This window comes from Osmia lignaria, chromosome 2 (assembly GCF_051020975.1).
Source record: "Osmia lignaria lignaria isolate PbOS001 chromosome 2, iyOsmLign1, whole genome shotgun sequence".
Taxonomy (NCBI): domain Eukaryota; kingdom Metazoa; phylum Arthropoda; class Insecta; order Hymenoptera; family Megachilidae; genus Osmia; species Osmia lignaria.
In genome coordinates this window covers 6360930-6379797 of record NC_135033.1, presented here as the reverse complement: position 1 = coordinate 6379797, position 18868 = coordinate 6360930, and the positions used below count along the sequence as shown (strand labels likewise).

Below are 18868 nucleotides of genomic sequence, written 5' to 3'. Positions count from 1 at the left end.
TCAACGGGCTGTTCATTGTCCCGGGTCACTCGAAAATGGATGTTTTGGTTTCCGTGAATGCGCCCAGTGCCACCTTCGAGTGGTTTTTCCACTGCCAATCGCTTTTCTTCCGCCTCGAGATTTTCTACCGGTCCGAAGATCTACTCCTCCTCTATTTCGTTCTTCGTTGTCTACTGCTCTTCGTGTGTTCTTCAGGATCGGTCGTGGAAGAAGGACAGCGACTAGAAGACGAATCGGGAACGTCACCTTGGACGTTGGTCGATGAAATATCATCCTACGATCGCTCTTAACGCCTAACTTGTCCAACTTCGAGATCCTTTTTGCTACTTTTTCGTGAGAGCATTGAGAGCATAGAAAATTCCAAACTGGTTGAATCAATATTACTTCGCGTATGGAAAAAAATAATTGATTCGAATGGTGGTATTTTTACACGGTAAATTAGCTTCTGTAATTGAATGTCTGGTATAACGAAGCTTGAAGAGAACCAAGGTAAGGTAAGAAGAGTTGATTTTCTTTCGCATAAACTGTATCAGAGGTAATTCTCTTTCCTACGATTGGTAAAAACAATTAACAGTTATATAAATTCAAATATTGCACGGTTTTAAGAAACTCGAAGATAGTTATAATCTGTGGAGTGCGCAAGAGAGAAGGTTAATGGGATCGCTGTTAGCCAGGCGTGGAAACCTATGCGATTAGAAAACTCCGGGTCATTGGAAAAGATTCCACGGGAATTCCTCGTGGTTCATCGCGCGATACCATCTCGCTCCGGTCCAATTACCGGCTCCTCGTTACGGTTTTAGCGGCGGCTAGCCATTAGCCAGGCAAATCAGCGTGATGAGCCTTTTCGCGAAATCGTAGCAGATTCCGTTCGCTCGAGTGTCGACACCGTATGAAATCGCGGCTTGATTGGCGGTCGGCCGAGGAAAAGGACGACGAGGGTAAAAACGCGAACTGAACGCAACGAGAGCGAAGAGGAAAAGGAATAAAAGTCAATCAAGTCAGTCGGTCGGATGCGCACGCGTTAACCTTAGCGCGAAATAACTTGCGTATAACTCGTAACGCAAACGTAACGCGCTAGCTAGCTCGCTCGCTTGCCAGACTCCATGTTAATTGGAATTACACATGTGTGGTCACACGCGAACGCCTGATCTTGAGAGCCGTCCTGACCGGACCGGGCATGATGTACCACGCTCCGTACCTTGCCGTCCGGCTGAACAGACAAGGACGAGTCGTCCTCTCACTTGAAAGATCATCCTCCGCCAGGATACAACTGGCGATGGTTCCTTCTACGGTTCAGATGCAACGCGCGATGCCAGCCTGTTCCTACGTACGTGTAAATCGTGCTACGAGGGGAATCGAACGATTCCTGTGCGCCTAATAATGATTCTATTTAATTGTAGTATTTTGTCATTTAAAGTGTTTTTATATCAATTATATAAATTTATAATTGCCAAGTCGTAAATTTCAATTTCGAATAAAATTTTCTTCTAATCAATCAAACCTCGTCCACGCTAAGAAAGCTGACACTAATTTTACCGTGTAATTCGATGATTACCAGACACGTAGCACGACCTCGTTGAATCAGCCGGCTCGATTCAAATTCCCGGGTTACTTTTGTAGGAAATTAGCAATCAAGATTGATCCAACAAAGAAATGCCCGGGTAAGAAGCGAGACGGATCGTTCTAATCCTTTTTCCACGTCAAATAAGGCGCGAAACGAGGCTGAAAGAGCCCGAATTCCTGGGAATCACGCCTAGATCCTTGGAAACTCGGTTAGAGGAGACACCGAAAGGCTAACGAGCGCTGAGTCAGAGGCCGTCGCAGCAGGAGAAAAGGTCTCTTGCGAGCAACCATCGCATTAATCGACGTCCTTAATTGGGCCACGTCGTTAAGAAAGGAGCGCTACGAAACTGGGTATCGCGTAATCGATCACAAACAGTACGATTACACCGTACAGGGAAGATGGGCGCAAGGTCGGCGACAACACGTTTGTGCAAGTGCATCGGATCGTACCTCCGCGTGTTGCAATTACTCCCACGTTGAAAATCTTCGTTTACCGATCAAAATTCGAAACTCTACTGTTTTATAATTCGTCAGCATGATTTCGTATTTAGAATGATTTGAATGATTCGACGAGTTGTCAAGAATCGGTAGATCCTCGAACAGCGCCTATGCGTAAGAACGGACGGTTGCGTTCGTTGGAAAATAATTATGAAAACGCGGCGGAACGCTGTAGAATAGGGTTAGGCGCGACTTTCCACGATCGAGGGTAACCTTAATGTCCCGACCGGTTACATAAAGCAGCGCTTGTAGGTAGCCGAGCGAGGATGAGCAGGACGGTGATGAAATCCTTGTGACAGGCAGCGGCGATACCGTCCAAGCGGTCTTGTATCACCGGATGATCTTGAACTAACACCTTTCAGGGCATATTCCTTCATTTATTACGGACACGAGGTGTTCCAATAATTGCGCAAACGCCACGAGATTGCCTGCATACGTAAGTCATCGGTAATCGTTGCGGCTAGTTACTCTCTCCCTCCTCGTCGGCCATCCTCTATCCTTCTCTTTCTTCATCGAACCACCTGTTCATTCCGTTTCATTCTTTCGGTTAAGAAACGCAAGTCTATCGTAGTTGTACGCGCTTCTATTTGCTCGTCCCTGGTGGTAGCCGCGAAGTCGAAGCAGAAGAGGATGAAAAAGGACGAGCGGGAAGAGGAGAAGAGAAAAAGGCAGTCGATACACTCGCTGGTACTTGTCATTTCCAGCCGACGGATAGCACGCTCGTGTCTATTATGGTTAACGCGACTATAAATTATTCGAATAGGTCTATCGAGCGTTGTACAACGTCGTGATGGTGGTTGTGACCTCCTCCGTGCGCGGACCGACACGCTCTTCGTTCTACGTTCGACGGGAATCGATGAAGAAGGAATCGTCATCGATCGAGCTTAGATTATTCGCGAGAAAGATCGCTTTCCAGGATCCGAGATTTCCCTCGCTGATATCCCGACGATCCTGATGACCAGAAAACACATCGCGGCCAACTGTAGCCGACCGAGGAAGAGGGAGATACGAGTATCTTTGCATGACGCCACGTTAATGGTCTTCTAGGAAGATGCTCTTCTCTTCTACGTTTCTACGTTTTATTCCCGCGATCACTATTATTAATAACGATCGACGGTATCGATATTATTGCGGACAGCCGCGGCTCGATTCGCTGCTCGATAAGGTCACGCGCGTTTACGTAACGAGCGGCCAACGAGTTCCACTATCGTTGCTCTACGTATGCGCATACCAGGCTTGGCTATCATTTTAATAAAATATTTTCAAAACGGTTAATAATCTTCTTTTTATCAAATGGTTACTACAAGTATTTTTCTTGCATTCTAACAAAGTTCCTTTCTAATATTATTTTTATATTTATTTTCATTATTCCAAATCACCTAACCGTGGCTTAACATTACATTCATGGATGCATACACGCGAGAGCAGTCTAAGCTGTGGAGAGCGTGCCGCTCTTCTTCCCCGAGGCATTCTTGGCCTCGCGGGGTCAGGAACGGTCCACCAGGGAATCCGGCTGCGAATTCGCGCGCCAGCGGATCCGTGCGAATCCGTAGCGGGGTATAATTCAGTAAGCTTGACTCTTGAATGGACCGGGCTTCTTGTAAGGGCTCACGACCACGACGACGCAACGCGAGTACAGGCCGACACGACCCGCGCCAGCCCGACTGAATGGCCGGCACTATATTCGTACGCGTGTAAAAAGGCGAATTTATCGAGCTGGAATTCAGCCAGATATAAACAATCGTCGATGGCGAGGCGCGTGCGTTCCGCTCGGTTCGATTCGCAATGCAGAAGCCACGAGGGTGAAACAATTGACCCGTTGATTAAAGAAAGTATCTCGATGGAAGAAGCTCGATTCGAGGACAATTATTGTTCGATCGAGCGACCAATTTGAAAGTTGTCGCGGGAAATTGTTACATTCGTGGTCTCGGTTTAAATGAACATTATCATGGGGGATGCTTTGGAACAACCTTATTGTGATTAATGAATCGATTCATTTAGTAGGTGCCCTATAATTAAATATCGATTAAAGACTTTAAACCCCCTGAAAACCAAAGGCAAAGGATCCCTGCTTCAAGAATTTGTGTCATAAATAATTTCTAATATTCTTCATTATTTATTTAGAAAAAAAAGAAATTCTTTGAAAAAAGGGTTAAGTTCGAGTAGCAGCAAACTGCGATCGGATTTTTTCGCGTGCTTCGAGGACACCAGGGAGAGGAGAGTAAAATTCACGAGCGTAACTTTTATCGTGCCGCGGACATTCTCACGTTGTTGGCGGCGAGGTGCTTACGCGAGCAGAGCATCGGCGCGTGTGGGCGCTACTTTACGACGGAAAGCCGAGCAACGCCGATCGTTTTACGCGAAAACGACTTTTTTGCCATGTCCAACCGTGCGTGCGGTCGACCCATTCGCCTTCGTAATAACGAGCTACGATGCTCGAGGATGCTCGAGTCCGCGGCAGGATCGCACGTACGGAAGCTGTCCAAGGATTACCGCGCGGTGCGTCCATTGTGTCGCTCGAATACGTCCGACCCTCCTATCGAAACGCTCCTGTTAATTTTCAATTAACATTCCGCCACCAACTTTTTCGCGGCTCCCTTAACGTATTACCAATTGGCTAATAACACGTTGCGGCAGTTAATTAAGCGTGATCTACGAGCAGGCCCTTCCGAGGATTAACCGAAACTTGTTACAGGGGTTTTTGTACAAACTCGTTCTACTCTGTTATACAAAAGCTTTGAACCGACTATATTGCAGCCTCCGTAAGATCTAACGATCCACTAAGGTTCTGACATTTGACGTTTCAGTGGTTGTGTCGCGATTAATTCGAACGAATGCCTCCGATTAAATAACAATAACGAACGTACGTGACTTCGATATCGTCCGTGTAACGAAGGGGTGCACGAACGATCATTATTATTCCCGGTGAGCAGCTGCACTCGTGCTCGCAATAATAACAATGTCGGACAAGTATATAATGCAGAAAGAGAGTGGCCGCGCGGCGACGAGATCCTTGAGCGCGAATAAGGATTTATCAGGAATGTTGCAGATCCACGAATAAATCGTCGATCGACGAGGAAATCGTTCTCCGCAGTGGAACGATCTGTGTCGTACACAATAGATACCTCTTCGATAATCGAGCTAGAGTTTACACGATAGACAAGCTCGTTAGCCGCCTTAGATCTCTTTTGGATCAGTCTCAAGGGATTCTCAACCGTCTGAAAGGTTCTTATCTGTCTCTCTACGGCTATAGGAATTGTGCAATCCCTTCTTGAGAAGTTAATGGAGAAAATGAGTACTCTACATAGCTCGATGCAAAGAAAAGATAAGTATTTTTGGTAAGGAAATTGAAAATATGAGATTGGTTTTAGTACAGCTACTTGAATATAGATGCATTTCTGCACATCTCAGAAAATTTTTTGAATTTATCAGCCATTTCATCTACAACAATCTAATAGTAATCTATGACATTTTCAAAACAGAATTTTGAAAAAGAAAAATACAAATAAAATTGCACAATAGGTAAGATAATTTGTGCATTCTACCCCAGCTCCTCGCACAAGGGACTCGCAATTATTCCGAGCAGCCTCAAGTCCTGTGCACCTTATCAAATATCAGAACGCAACAATAGGATTTGCACCCGTAGAAGGAGCCTGCCAAGCAAATACCAGCACCTTCTCGATATATCATTCCTCGGTTTGAAAACACTTCACTGTGGGATCAAAACATCGAACGGCAACAGATGTCGTGTCACCGTAACGCCGTGCGTATCCGGTTGTATTCTTCGTGGTAGAAACGCAGCGGAGGTTTATCGCTGGAAATCGAGAAGCGTCAAACAACCTCGCGTTTCGTGGTTGAGAACGCAATCGGACGCGCGTACGAGAGCGCATCCAGTTGCGGTTCGCACAATGACGCTGCCGTATCCCATAGAAAATCAACGGTTCGATTCTGTTTAACAATAGCCCGCCATTTGTGTCCCGTTAAAACCTCGATCTTATCTGAATCGGGGGTGCCCAGAGGCGGGACGGAAGCGTGTACCAGAGGAAACGCGGAGATGCTTTCCGCGAAGGTCGTCGCAAAATTCCAACGGTGTTAAGGTCGACGTTGCGAATAACCGTTCGACTCCGGCTTCGATGAATTCAACAGCGACGAAGAAACGATCGTTGAGCAATTTCCCGCGGTGAATCGTTTTCATTCAAGCATCCGATAGAGTATTCATAGCACGGTGGCATTCTAAAGGTTCGACATACGTATATATTCACGTATCCTCGCGGACAAGCCGCGATTGCGTTGACGATCGTTTTAACACCCGCGATAATTGCCGCTAAAACAACGAGTAACGTTTGAGATAAGAGCGCGGTATGTCTTCGCGGGGACGTTTCGCTCGTGTCGCGATTCTCCTTGAAATTCTTCCGTCGATTCTGCTTGAAATGGTAGCCGAAGCGAGGTCGGAAAAAGTCTCCTCTCGTCCTGAGAGACTTTCAAAGCTCAACGAGATCGAACGTTGCAAAAAGCTGGTACACCGTCGATTTTCAAGGACGTTCAACATCGGTCGCGTACGGAATAGGTTGTTTCTAACCCTGGAAGGGATATCGTGGAACGGTCGTTGAAGAGGAAAGAGGGACTTTCTGGCTGCTAGCGGCGAGGGCAGCAGGACGGCCCGTTAATTTGTAGGGCCGTCGAACCGCTTTTTACCGGCGACGCCGAGACCGCGAACTCGAGTTTTGACACATTTTGACACGAGGACCACACAGCGAGCTGCTAGCCGCGACAGAAAACATCACTCGCCCCCGAGGAGCGACCCGAGGGACAAGACTGCTCGCAGCCTCTCCACCGAGAGCTGCAGACGCCCGATAGACGCGCAAGAAAGCTGACCACCGTCTACAGGATAAGTTATTAGCGGCGCCCGGGAAAGAAACGAACCACGCGAATATCAATGGCTACCTCGAACTTACCCCGTTTCGCGATGTATTTATTACCGTCGACCGACTTTTTCCTTAGCACAGAAGATCACGACCGAGTTATTGCCTTCGCGTCGCGTCCTATCCGAGGGCAGACACGGCTTCGACTCTGTCTACTCCTTGCTCGACGACGGGTCTAGATGCGAACACTTGGACGATCCGTTGAATATGGACCACGATATCTCGAGGAACGTGTCGTTTTCAGCATCTTGTTCAATATTGCATGAGACCTTCTTGCTTAGAGGAACTCTGATTCGAGTTTCTGAACGAATTACCCACTGCTGGGAAAGTATACGATCCCTTTCGTAAAGGATAATTAAGACTGGCTATATTTGACAAATGATCAACCCTTTAATAGCTAGAGTTTTTAACAACGATAATCATCCTTAGAAAACACGTTAGAGGAATTAAAAGGTCCAGTCTACTCCTCCTCCATCTAATTAAAATTTTATAATTACAAAATTAATAGATATTCTGATGAAAATGTTTGAGAAACGTGAAGCCACGAGTTCGCATAGACCAGAGAACTCATCTCCACCGAATAAGCATAAATCATGACGGCTTTGAAGAGGGCACGAGACCGAGGAGGACGTCGCGTCGCGGCGACCGAGCCGTTGTCCGAACGTTTCAGGAGAAGCGTCGATAGAGGAGGAACGTGGCGTTGACCCCGGCCCGTGAATCGAACCCGCGTTCCCGGCCACTCGTAACAGAATCGCCACTGACCTCAGGCAGGTACGAGGTGTTAGACAAACAGCTGGCCCGAGCGCGCACAAACACGCGTTTTATACGTTCTCGGCCCCTCGCCGGTATATTACGTACAGCTCTCACGGGGCCTGACCAACACGTACGAAGCGGAGGATCGAGAAGGACGAACGGTGCAAAAGGAGGAGGTGGAGGAGAAGCGTCGTCATGGACGAGAGAAGAGACGACGAGATGGGTATGTAGGAACGTCGAGTACGAGTCACGGAGCTTCTCTTCTCTCGCCTCGCACAACCTGCCAGCTTCTCCTCTTTCTCTATCGCGTACCACCTTGCGCCGCATTCCAGCACGGTAAATCGCTCGATGCAACGTCCACGTGTCCCACGATCGAAAATCGATCAGCAGATTCCGGGACAATCGTCAAATCTTACCTCCACCCCCTCGGATTAATCCATTACGACCAGACAAAACCGGAAATCATTGGATGCACGAAATATTGGAACGTTTCGAGACACCTGAGGTTTTCAGGAGAATCTTATGGTGTCTGCTTATGGTTGGATACGTAGGAAGCTGGATGAGATTCAAGGATCTTCTAGTATCGCAGGGATATTGAAGAAAGAGGATAAATAAAGGTATACTTCGAAGGAGGTGGAAGAATATAACTCGTTTGAGCGGGCAAGAACCAAGGTGCACATTACTTTGTACTTCATTTGGTGTTCCAAGTTCACGCCTCCACGTCGTAAATGTAATTATAGTCTACTTGAACCTTGAAATGCTTGAAGATCGCTCATGCTAATTCATTGAATTCCTGTTTCTCTTCGCGTTTCTGTTACGTACAAAGGATACTAGTGTTTTATAAGAGAAGAACATTTAGAACTGACTCACTGTCATTACGATACGCGTGTGAATAGTCTACAACAGCTTTAAAGGATTATATTTTTAATTTTATATTCTATTTGTAACTATATGAACACCTCTCCTATGCTGACAAGAGGAAACGTCTGTCAAATTTCCAAGTTTGCCCCGAACGGGTGTGTCTCCCTCAATATCAATTAAAATACAATAATATATAACGCAGCGGACGTAACGCGGGTCCGCTGGTACTAACGTTGTACAAATGGTCGAGTAGGAAACAAGCAGAGGTACGTCGGACTGCAGGTTCCCATGACTCGCCCACGCCGTGTGGAAGGTGCTCGGCGATGTCGTCGTCGCTCGTCGTCGGGGGCATAAAAGTGTCCAGAGACCAAGACCCGAAGATCTCAAGTGCTCGGACCACCTTGCACGCCGCGTGGGCGATGGGCTCGCGAGCAGTTAGCAAAGCTTGCACGACTTTCAGCCTCGCTGGACCAGAAAGAACACGGGAACTTTGCGAAATTTTTAGTAATTAATGCATTTCAATTACTTCTTTCGGAAAAATACAACGATGATAATATGATTCTACACTGCCACTATTATTATCCTGAGAAAATAATATACATGCCAAGAAATATCACAGGGTGTAATATCATTTTGCTCGGTTTGTCACCAAACGAGATATCTAAAAACGAAAATCTTACAGTTCCACGCGGTCAGATAAACGAGTGATTAGTGTTCCCGGGTAAGTTCGCGTTTCTAGAACACGTGGCAAGCGATTCTCTTTCGCCGTGGGCGTCGAAAATCTTACTCCTCAGCAATTAAACTAGCCAGTAGCTCGCTGAAAATAATCGACGCGTACATCGCTGGCATTAAACGAGAATCTCCGTTTTCTTGGAAACGAACGCCTTCCTTGAGACACGGTGGGAAAATGGTACCTTGTGGTAGCATCTCGCTGTGGTAATGTACAGGTGCTATTTCTTCACTTATGTTTAAAGGACTTTAACCAGGAAGGTAGTACGACTAGGTAATTCCAGTAAAATTTATCCAGAATAAATTTTCAAATAGTCATTAGTTGATCTAATAGACTGAATTTATCTAGAATGCTCTAATTTCTGAATCAAAGAGGATAGAAGTGATTCGAGGACGCCGAAGAAGAGGATCGCGCCCTCTCCGCGTGAGGGTTTCATCACCGCCAGTTCAGAGACGCGATTCCCTCCTCGTAAGTAATTTATCGTTACTATTAAAATATAGCTTGGTCGTCGTCGCGGTGGGTACGAGCCGTTATGGCCGAATATAACCATTTCTATGGGTGCACGAGGCGTCCACCGTGATTTACAATGCTCGGCGAGTTATGACGCGACGTGCCCACACTCGCGTTCTCATACTCGCTTCGTTCTCGTGCGGTCGACTTCTTCCCGCGGAATTCCTCGTCCCGAGGGTTCTGTCAATCGAAAGTTCCCTTCACCTGAGAATTTCAATCTCAACCGGGAAACAAGCGGTTAAACGGTAAGAAATTCCAAAGATACGACTACGAACAATGCAGAGGAAAATGGTAAGGATTTTCGTGCTCGACGATAGAGATAACTCGAGGTTCTAACACAGCTGTATCACGAGGGACACGAGACCGAAACAGACACGAACACGAGCCATCGATCGCCTTCGATCGACGGTGTCCGTCGTGAATCGTCTGGCTTGGTTCACGAACTTCTCGAATACGAAGGGGGTAAAATACGACCCAATAAAAGGGCACTTTGACACAGTCTCCTGAACACTGGCTGCCCATTGTTCGGAAGAACGGAACGATCACGACCGCAAAGTTGGTCCGCTCTTCGGCGTGCCACGGCAGTTAACGCGAAAGGGACGAGCGAGAGGAATAACAAACTTCCAGAGGAATTTTTCGCGCCCGGTTTCCGTACATCGTAAAATCGACCTCGAAGGCGAGCAAGGCCTCGTCTTTGCATGCTTCCTTATTTTAACCTTCCCATATCTATACGCCATTTCAAAAGAATCATTCGATCCAATTTTAATTCAAATTCCCATAGTACACAAAGCTTTACGAAAATTAAATCAAAAAGCTACTGGAAAGAGGCAAAATATCGCAACTTCTGAAGGATCCTCTTTCATGGATCGCTTCAGATTCCTCGAAGTGGTGACAAGACTTTTCCACGAAGTTAATCCATCGACTATCGACGTTGATATCTATCGAGGATTCAAGGTTACCCTTGCGTGCGCGTCGATCGAGAGGAATTCCGCGATTCAAGGGTAACAAAGTCGCGCGGTCATCGTAGGACTGCACGCTGCGATACGCGCGATCGATGGATCGATCGATCGATCGGTCGCGCCACGAGATAGCCGTGGCGTGTTACGAATCCTGCCAATCACGGGAGTGTAATCGATATCGAGCCCAGAGGTGGGTATCGAGTCGATACGATCGGCTCCGCCCCGGGCGTGTCGCCGGCCTGCACGATTTATAATGTTAATATCCCGGAGCCAGGTTCCACGCTTTTCTCCCGTCCTTTCCCCTTCGCATCGTTTTATTTCGCTTTTGTACCGCGTCCTTCTTCATCGGAAAGGGTGAACAACGACAAGGGGGGAAAAGAAATGGCCAATCATTCCGTGTATCTCGGCTTTGGATTAACGAGAGTCACTTTTGCTCGACAACATGATATTGTAGATCGCACGCGTGCAATTAAACGCTCTTTCTTTCATTGGACGATCTCAAATACAAACCGGGCTTACAATTAGTACCAGATGTCAAAATAAATATTGTAATTTATCTGAACTTTATCTCTGGGAAATCAATTCTTTTTCATTAAAACCCGTATATATGGTAAGTATTTATTAAATAAAGTGTAATGATACCAATTTTAAGTTCAGCAATTCATTCGCTGAATAGTTATGAAGGGAGAAGAGTTGCAAAATTACATTTTCTTTGATAATTATTTATATACCCACACCAAAAACCTCGAAAAAGTACAGAAAGTAGTACCTTAAGTAGGTTTCTATAGCTAGAAATTAAAAATTATTGTGTGTGATGGCATGGAAGAGGTAGTATTGCAAACGTCGCGTTACCATGCGTAAGAAAGAGTGAGACATATATACAGTTCGTCTAAGGAATAATGTGAAGTTGGCGAGAAGAGAGAGAGCGATTAATAAAAATTTACGGTGAAAAAATTAGTTTCTCAGAAATAAAGTTTAACCCATGATTTTATAATCATTTCGTAATAACATACTATGTGTCACTTCTTTTCAATATCAATTAAATAATTCGTTAATGTTTCTTATATTTAAACGCAGCTGTCTATAGATATGAATTAGGCCGCCATGTTTGCCAGAAGCGTATATGCACACGTATACATACATACATCGAAGCTCGTAAGCAATACATCAATTATAGCTTCCACAATGGAACATCATATAGATTATTTTCATCAATAACAAACATATGAAACAGAATATATGTACATTGACTTCTAACGATCTCTATAATTGCTACTCGACTGTATCAACACGGCCAGCAAAAACAGTAACCTATTTCATACACGTGAACAAGGTATTCAAACTATTTCGACTTACGTTACGGATCAACGCTCCAAGGTAAGTGGTCGTTCCTTCACGCCTCAATTACGTTGCTCCAATTCAGTTTACATTTTGCTCGAGCACCGGTACGACGTGTGCGTGGAAATTCATGGAGATATCCAACTCGTCACGCATTCCCCTCTGCATACGGTACAACACACAATTACGCAATTACGATACAATTACACTTTTTTCTCGACAAAGTAGAAAACTCGGCCACGTTTACGGATTTTTGAGTCAAACACTAGTGTTCGCGTCGCGTACACATTCCGTGCTATTTCAAAACGCGTGTGTATTTCCTAAATAAGCGAAAAATCGACGAACACGTGTTCCGATTCTGTTGACGTTTGACGTAACCTAGGTTCACTGATGCGCGATATTAGAGCAGCTTGCGCACTCACCCTAATGTCTACTGCGCACAATTAGTGCGCATTACATGGTCGCCATGTCTTCACTCCGATTTTTTCTGGCGGCAACGGAAGACGTTTGCGATGATCGTGCATTTTCCCGTCGAGTTTTAATGCACAAATTATCCGTGACAGTGTTAGAAATAGTCTTGGTACGTAGTATTCGCAATGATTGGTGTTATCGGGGGAACACAAAGCGGGTCGCGTGTGTACAAATACGAACGAGTCGGATTTTCTAACTGCGCGTACCGGTCGACGCCATGTTTGTATTTCTCACGATTCGGTCACGAAGTGACTTGCAAACGTCGCGTTACAAGTGCACTCGTCGGTGGTTCAATAGTGTAACGCCTTTTTAACCGACCTACCTCCGGCTGGATGAATATTTATCCGCGTGTTGAGCCGTGCTGGAAGCTCTCGTTCGACCTCCACTCCTGGCCACTTCAGGATGCTGCGTCTAACAAAGAACGGAACACCGACGAAGGAATCTGAAAGGATGAAGAGCTCTAAATTCGAGCCAATAGCCGGGGAACATGGTGGGCGGCTGTGCTGAGTTCTAGATTGGTGAGTACAATGGCAAAGATTATATTGAAATATACACTGGAGCAGAAAAACATTAGCATCCTGCTTTTTGCAATTATTTTACTTCAACGAATATATCATATGTGTTACATGTACATTATATTACCATAAGGAAGCGTAGAAATTATCATATTATCATAGCAATTATCATAGAAACTTATTTACAAAGAAATAAATCTAAACTTAGCCATGGGTTAAAGATAAAATTTCAAAGTGAAAAAAAGGTAGAGAATTCCCAAAAATAAATTCGGTATTGAGTAATTGCAACCGTGCGTGCAATGTTAGGTTAGAAATAGGTTACACGTGCAAAGCATCGTTCAAAAGCCGCGAACATAAATTTAACCCTATTACTTTCCACGCCAGCGATACTTTATCTTATTACTAAACACAACCCCGATTTTATGGTGTAACGATACATCAATCTCGGGGTAGTTTCTATCCTCTTATTCACGACTGTTAAGAAGCTGCATACGAAGGGAGGAGAAAAATAGTCGCGTTTACAAGGCAAAGTCGAAGCTTAACCTATACCTCGGGCGTCGTTTTCTCATTATCTAGACCTGTACATTTATGTTTCTACATGGACGCGAATCGAGTCGAGCTAGGGTCAAGGTCAAGCGTCTTTAGAAGGAACCAGTGTTAATACCAGAACGACGATCGACGCGATATAGGGAGAGAGGGGGGATGTATGAAAGAGGGAGATTCGCTCGGTATAAACAGTAAATTAGCATTACGGTCGCATTACCGATGTTGTGACGCCACCTTACACGCATACGGATGATCCGCGGCAAGACGGCTTGCGTAGGATCAGCTCTCTCTAACTCTGATTTATGCTACGCGTTGCCATTCCCTATTATACGCTGCTTATTCCTTATTCAAGGGACAGGAGTTGCTTATAATTTACGATGTCATCCTGGCAGCTTCGTACGATACTATTCGATTCGTCGATCTACTTTATTGGCGATCAAGCGATTTCTTTTTATTTTTCAAATTTGACCTTTCAGTTTGCTACCTTACATTATTAGTTAAATTAGAAATATTTGAAAAATTCATACAATACGCCAGGCTGCCGTTGAAAGTAAGAGTAGGATTTTTAGTAAAAATCAAAATTAGTAGAAGTTGGTATCGTACTATAAGAAATTCGGAGTACACTCGGTATCTTAATTTAACAACTTCTGAGATCACTAATAAATTCGTGGTAATTATTGCAACGAATCGATATACTCCCGTCCGTGGTTGAATCCGACTCGTCTGGATTCTCTTGTAAAGAAGAAAAGAGATTCCGGAGGTCGCTTTGGAGCGGAGGCGGCGACCAAGAACGAAGAGGAATGGTGTAGAAGGGGGAGATAGAGGTATGGGAAGGTACAAATTGCAGGATCGGGTATTGGACGGAGTAATTAATTAAATACAATAAAGTTAGGTGGACCCTCGTATCTGGGATCGACCACTCCTCCAATCGGCCGTTCAGCTGGTATCGAACCGTCCTCGGTCTCGATGCGTTCGCAACTCGCGGAATACCGAGAAAAAGACGAGCGTCGTTAAACATTCAGCTCGTAAGACGTTAATTTTTCACTCGGCCCGGGTTCGATCAAACGAGCAGGGTTCCGCGAATCGTAAAGATTCCACACGCTGGAGAAACCACCGGTGAGCGTCCGGTGGCGCGATAAACCGCGACGCTCGTAGATCCTGGTGCGGTGCATTTATTACTTTGGATGACATAGGCGTAGACATCGATTATCGTCCTACGTAATTTATCACGGCGTATTAACCGGTTGAATTATTTCCTTGGTAACCCGATGCGTTCGTCTCGGTCGAGCCACGTGTTCTCCGCTCAAGCTCGATTCGCGTGCGAGTCTTGCGAACGAGTTAAGATATCGAGGCGGTCCACGCGAGAGGGTAATTGTGCCAATTTAACAGGGTTTCCTGGTGCGTCGCGAAATCACGATACAGACAGCAACGGTGAAGCTAGTTGGCGAGAATGTTCTCTTCGCAGCCGGTGAACTTGTGTTTGTCTATTCGCGAACGAAGCTCGCGGAAGGTTATGTGTGTGTATAAGCTCGTCGAGCGAAACGAAAGGGAAGAGAGACCTTTCGGGCTATCAGATAAAGGCGGGATTACTCTAGTGCACGAGATCCGCGGGGCGAAGCCAGGGATAATTATAATAATTGGCCGATAAATCGATAATTAATCAGGAGGCTAATTACGAATTATAGTCGCGACGAGACAATGCTTGGCATTGTTCGGCCGGTACGCGTATGAGTCAAGTGTGGGAAGCTAATGGGTCGTAAGGTAGAAAGTTATAGGTTGAGAGGCTCGCAATCAAGTTTTTTCTTGTGCCGAGCACCGACTAGGCAATGATAGCAGGTATATAACGCGCATCTGCATCGATCTCTTGGACTCGTGATTAACGTAACTCGACCTCGAAGGCATCGGTCGTAATATTATGATTCATGCGTGAAGCTCGCACTTTCGACATTGTTTGCAACAGCCTCGCAGGTGTACCTAATTATACCAGATTAGTATCGTTTGTTATAATGCATCGCGTGCAACAGCGGTATCAAAGGTATCAGGACAATTTAGAATTCATTTTGATGCCGATTTACTTAATTTCATTTAATTTATTTAATTTTACTTAATTCAAAATTTAAGTAGGTCTCATAATAATAATCTTAAAAATTGATACAATTATCAGTCACCGAATCGTGCTCCCTCTTTTGTACGAAACAATAGAAGTATCTTCTAGATTCTAGGGCGATTATCTGGGTTCGCCCAGAATAGCCTTCCTCGAAGCAACGCTCAATCAAATAAATAATTTTTAGGGCGAACTGGGCGGTGCAGGGCCACCGCGACATAAATTATCCGCCGACGCAACTCGGACACGGGTGAACTGCATATTTATACCTAGTGTTGCCTTCGTAGACTGTTACATTTTGCCGCGAACCTCTTCTCCCCTCGTCTCTAGCTTTCTCTTTTTCGGTCGCTAACTTCGAAGACCACAACTCGCGCAGCTCCGGAACCATAAACTTCGTGTCAGTCGAGATCCGCTATGGTTTCGCGGAATTCTTCTTCAGCGTGACCTACGAGCGAAAGCTGGATAGAGTACTCTATAAAGTCTCGCCCTGAAACGACCAGAAAATCGTGGCGCGAAAAAGAGAACAGTACAACCGAATCCTCGTGAATCATCGGCACCTGCCTCTTGCTCGCGACTCGAGTGCTTATCGACACGCTGGATTTACATTCGGATGATAGGTTCGATTTACAATTCACCGAGCACGAGCTTGATGCTCGTTGGAGATAGGAATTAAACCGAAGGGCTGGTACCGGGTGGTATTGTAAAAGAGAAGATTCTGTTATTTGTCTCGGTTCTTCCAAGCATTACTCAGCTCAAAAATCTCCTCTTTTTCGACATTTGAAAAGTTCTACTGATAATTATAAAAAATTGTGAAACAGGTATTGATCTCTATTATAAGACTACTAAATAGAAAAAAAATTGAATAAATTTTAGTTAAATTAGTGGGAAGAGGTGTTTAGATCACCAACTATTTCGCGTTTATAATTTTATATTAGCCAGTTTATGAGGAATTGTAGTAAGATAAGGAGAGATAGAAGAGGTGGTAGCGGTCGATGGTGGTGGTCGAAGCGGTCGCACGGTGGACCAGAAAAGCCGCTGCGATCCGTGGGTAATGCGCGTTCTTGCGTTCCTCATCGTGGATGACGAAGCAAAGGTTTATGCCGCATCCTCCGATTCGCGTCTCTCCTATAGTCATACGGTGCACCTAGGTATTAAGGTCGATTCACACTTAATAACACCGTGGCGAATGTAAAATTCGTATTCGTAACGAGGTTTCGCGAAACTTCGAATTTATTAAATTTCAGCGTATCGGGAAGCGCTACGATGCATAATAGAATCACGCTTCCACCATCTAATTTGACCGATCTCGTATTATGCGAAATTCGTTGCACATAACGCTATCAATCATTTCGTCGTACTCTTTTATCTCTTCATCTAACCGCCTTAGAATGTTAACAATAACGATTAACGCAATCAAATAGTCGCTTTAAAAATTCAATTTTTATTCAAAAAAATAGAACTTGATCCAACAATCGTCTCCTCGCGCGTTGAATATTACCTACCTGAGCTATTTGCAAAAAGGTGGAGGAAGTCGTGGAATTTCGCGGTACAGGCGAGATAACCGTGTAGAAAGAGCGGAAGGATAGGAAGAAGAGAAAGAGAGAAGGGAAAGAAAAAGAGCCGGTCGTAGTTCAGCCCGTGGCCCATCAGATAGCACCCAGTCTCTTTCTCCGCGAGCGAGGAGAGAAGATATTGGAAGTGAAGGAGAAACAGGGGAACGGATAGGAAAAACAAAGGAGAAAAGAGAGAATGGTGGTAGAGGTAGATGAGGAAGGGAATAGATAGAGGGAGGGTGTAGGATGGAGGTTGAAGGGGAAAGGAGGATCGAAAGGGGTACATTGTTTGCCGAGCAGAGCCGATAATTCAGTAATGAACGTAACCGACGCGCGCCCGCGTTCAGGGCTATAATTACCGATACCACGTCGGATAGCGGATCCCTTAACTTCGGGTCCTGAAGCGCTATGAAGGAGCGCGAGGGCGCGGGCACAGGCGCGACCCAAGAGTATATTCCCTCGGCCAGTTCTCCCGGTCGTGTCTTAGAATGGGCAGCTCTAAATTAATAAATCAATGACCGGTCCCTTATCCGATCCGCGGGTGGGTGGAGTTTGTTTGTTTAAGAGCAGGATTTATTAATTTTTCGCTGGGTGGTACGTTCCTATGGTCCACACACTCCAGACGGTTATCTTCCACCTTCGCTCTCGCGTTCGCCTCTATCTCTTCCTTCCGTGTTCTTTATGCGCGCGAGCTTCCCTATTTTACGAGCCGATATAGTCGGACGACGTGTGCCGTATATCCGCTACGCTCGGCTTAGTTTGCGAGATTTTCGAAGGCATTGTTGAGGATCGTTCGGAAGAACGGGATTTCGTTGATACACATCAGGAATTAGTTTTTGGGAACAATGGATTCTCTGAGAATTTAAAAGATTTCATGGTCTGATTTGGTATAATTAAAGTTACAGTGAAAGTAATAATTAGACAATATTTAATTAGTCAACTGATCAAGGAGGGTGGTTCAGATTAGGTAGAGGTGACTATCTATAATAATATTTCTCTCATGATATTGTTCGATTTTCTTATATTTTATATAATTTGTTTGCATTGTGAAGGAAATAATCTTAGTATTTGGTTATGCAAACGAAACAAAGAGGGATGGACATTAGGGGATGTTAGGGACTTGATTCCTCATAAGCAGAGCAGCCAGTGCCATCTCTTTACCGAGACTGGAAGCTTCGTTGGAGCTTCATCAGAAGGATTTCTTAGACAATTGTGAGCAAAATTTACTTTAATCATACAAAATCTGTGCCCTCTTGTAAATTCTTACAGACCAATAACAAGCGTTAGTCGATCATCAGAATAGAATAGTAAGGTGCCGTTTGAAGTCGCGATTGAATATTTATAAAGAACCTCATGCTATGATATTCCGTCAATCAAACTACCGAATAATGCGGAGATGAGAAAGCAATACCGGACGAAATAAATTAAGTTACCACACGAATGCTAATACGGATCACAGAGTTTCTTAATAGAGACATCGATACCTCGATACCGATACCGGCTTTAAGCCAGTCCTCTGGATTAGAATCGATCCATCGATTTCGG

At 45.1% G+C, this 18868-nt stretch overlaps 1 protein-coding gene and 1 long non-coding RNA gene across 2 annotated transcripts in view; one reads left to right on the top strand and one right to left on the bottom strand.

The window, feature by feature from the left end:
- Positions 1-12284, bottom strand: part of LOC117605794 (uncharacterized) — an 84905-nt gene extending 72621 nt beyond the window's left edge. The window contains exon 1 of the mRNA XM_034327513.2: positions 12153-12284. The gene's annotated coding sequence lies outside the window, so the exon portion shown is untranslated. The remainder of the gene's footprint in view (positions 1-12152) is intronic.
- Positions 12285-12599: 315 nt separating this feature from the next.
- LOC143305385 (uncharacterized) overlaps positions 12600-18868 on the top strand; it is a 127581-nt gene continuing 121312 nt past the window's right edge. The window contains exon 1 of the long non-coding RNA XR_013062274.1: positions 12600-13123. This is a non-coding gene — a long non-coding RNA (uncharacterized LOC143305385). The remainder of the gene's footprint in view (positions 13124-18868) is intronic.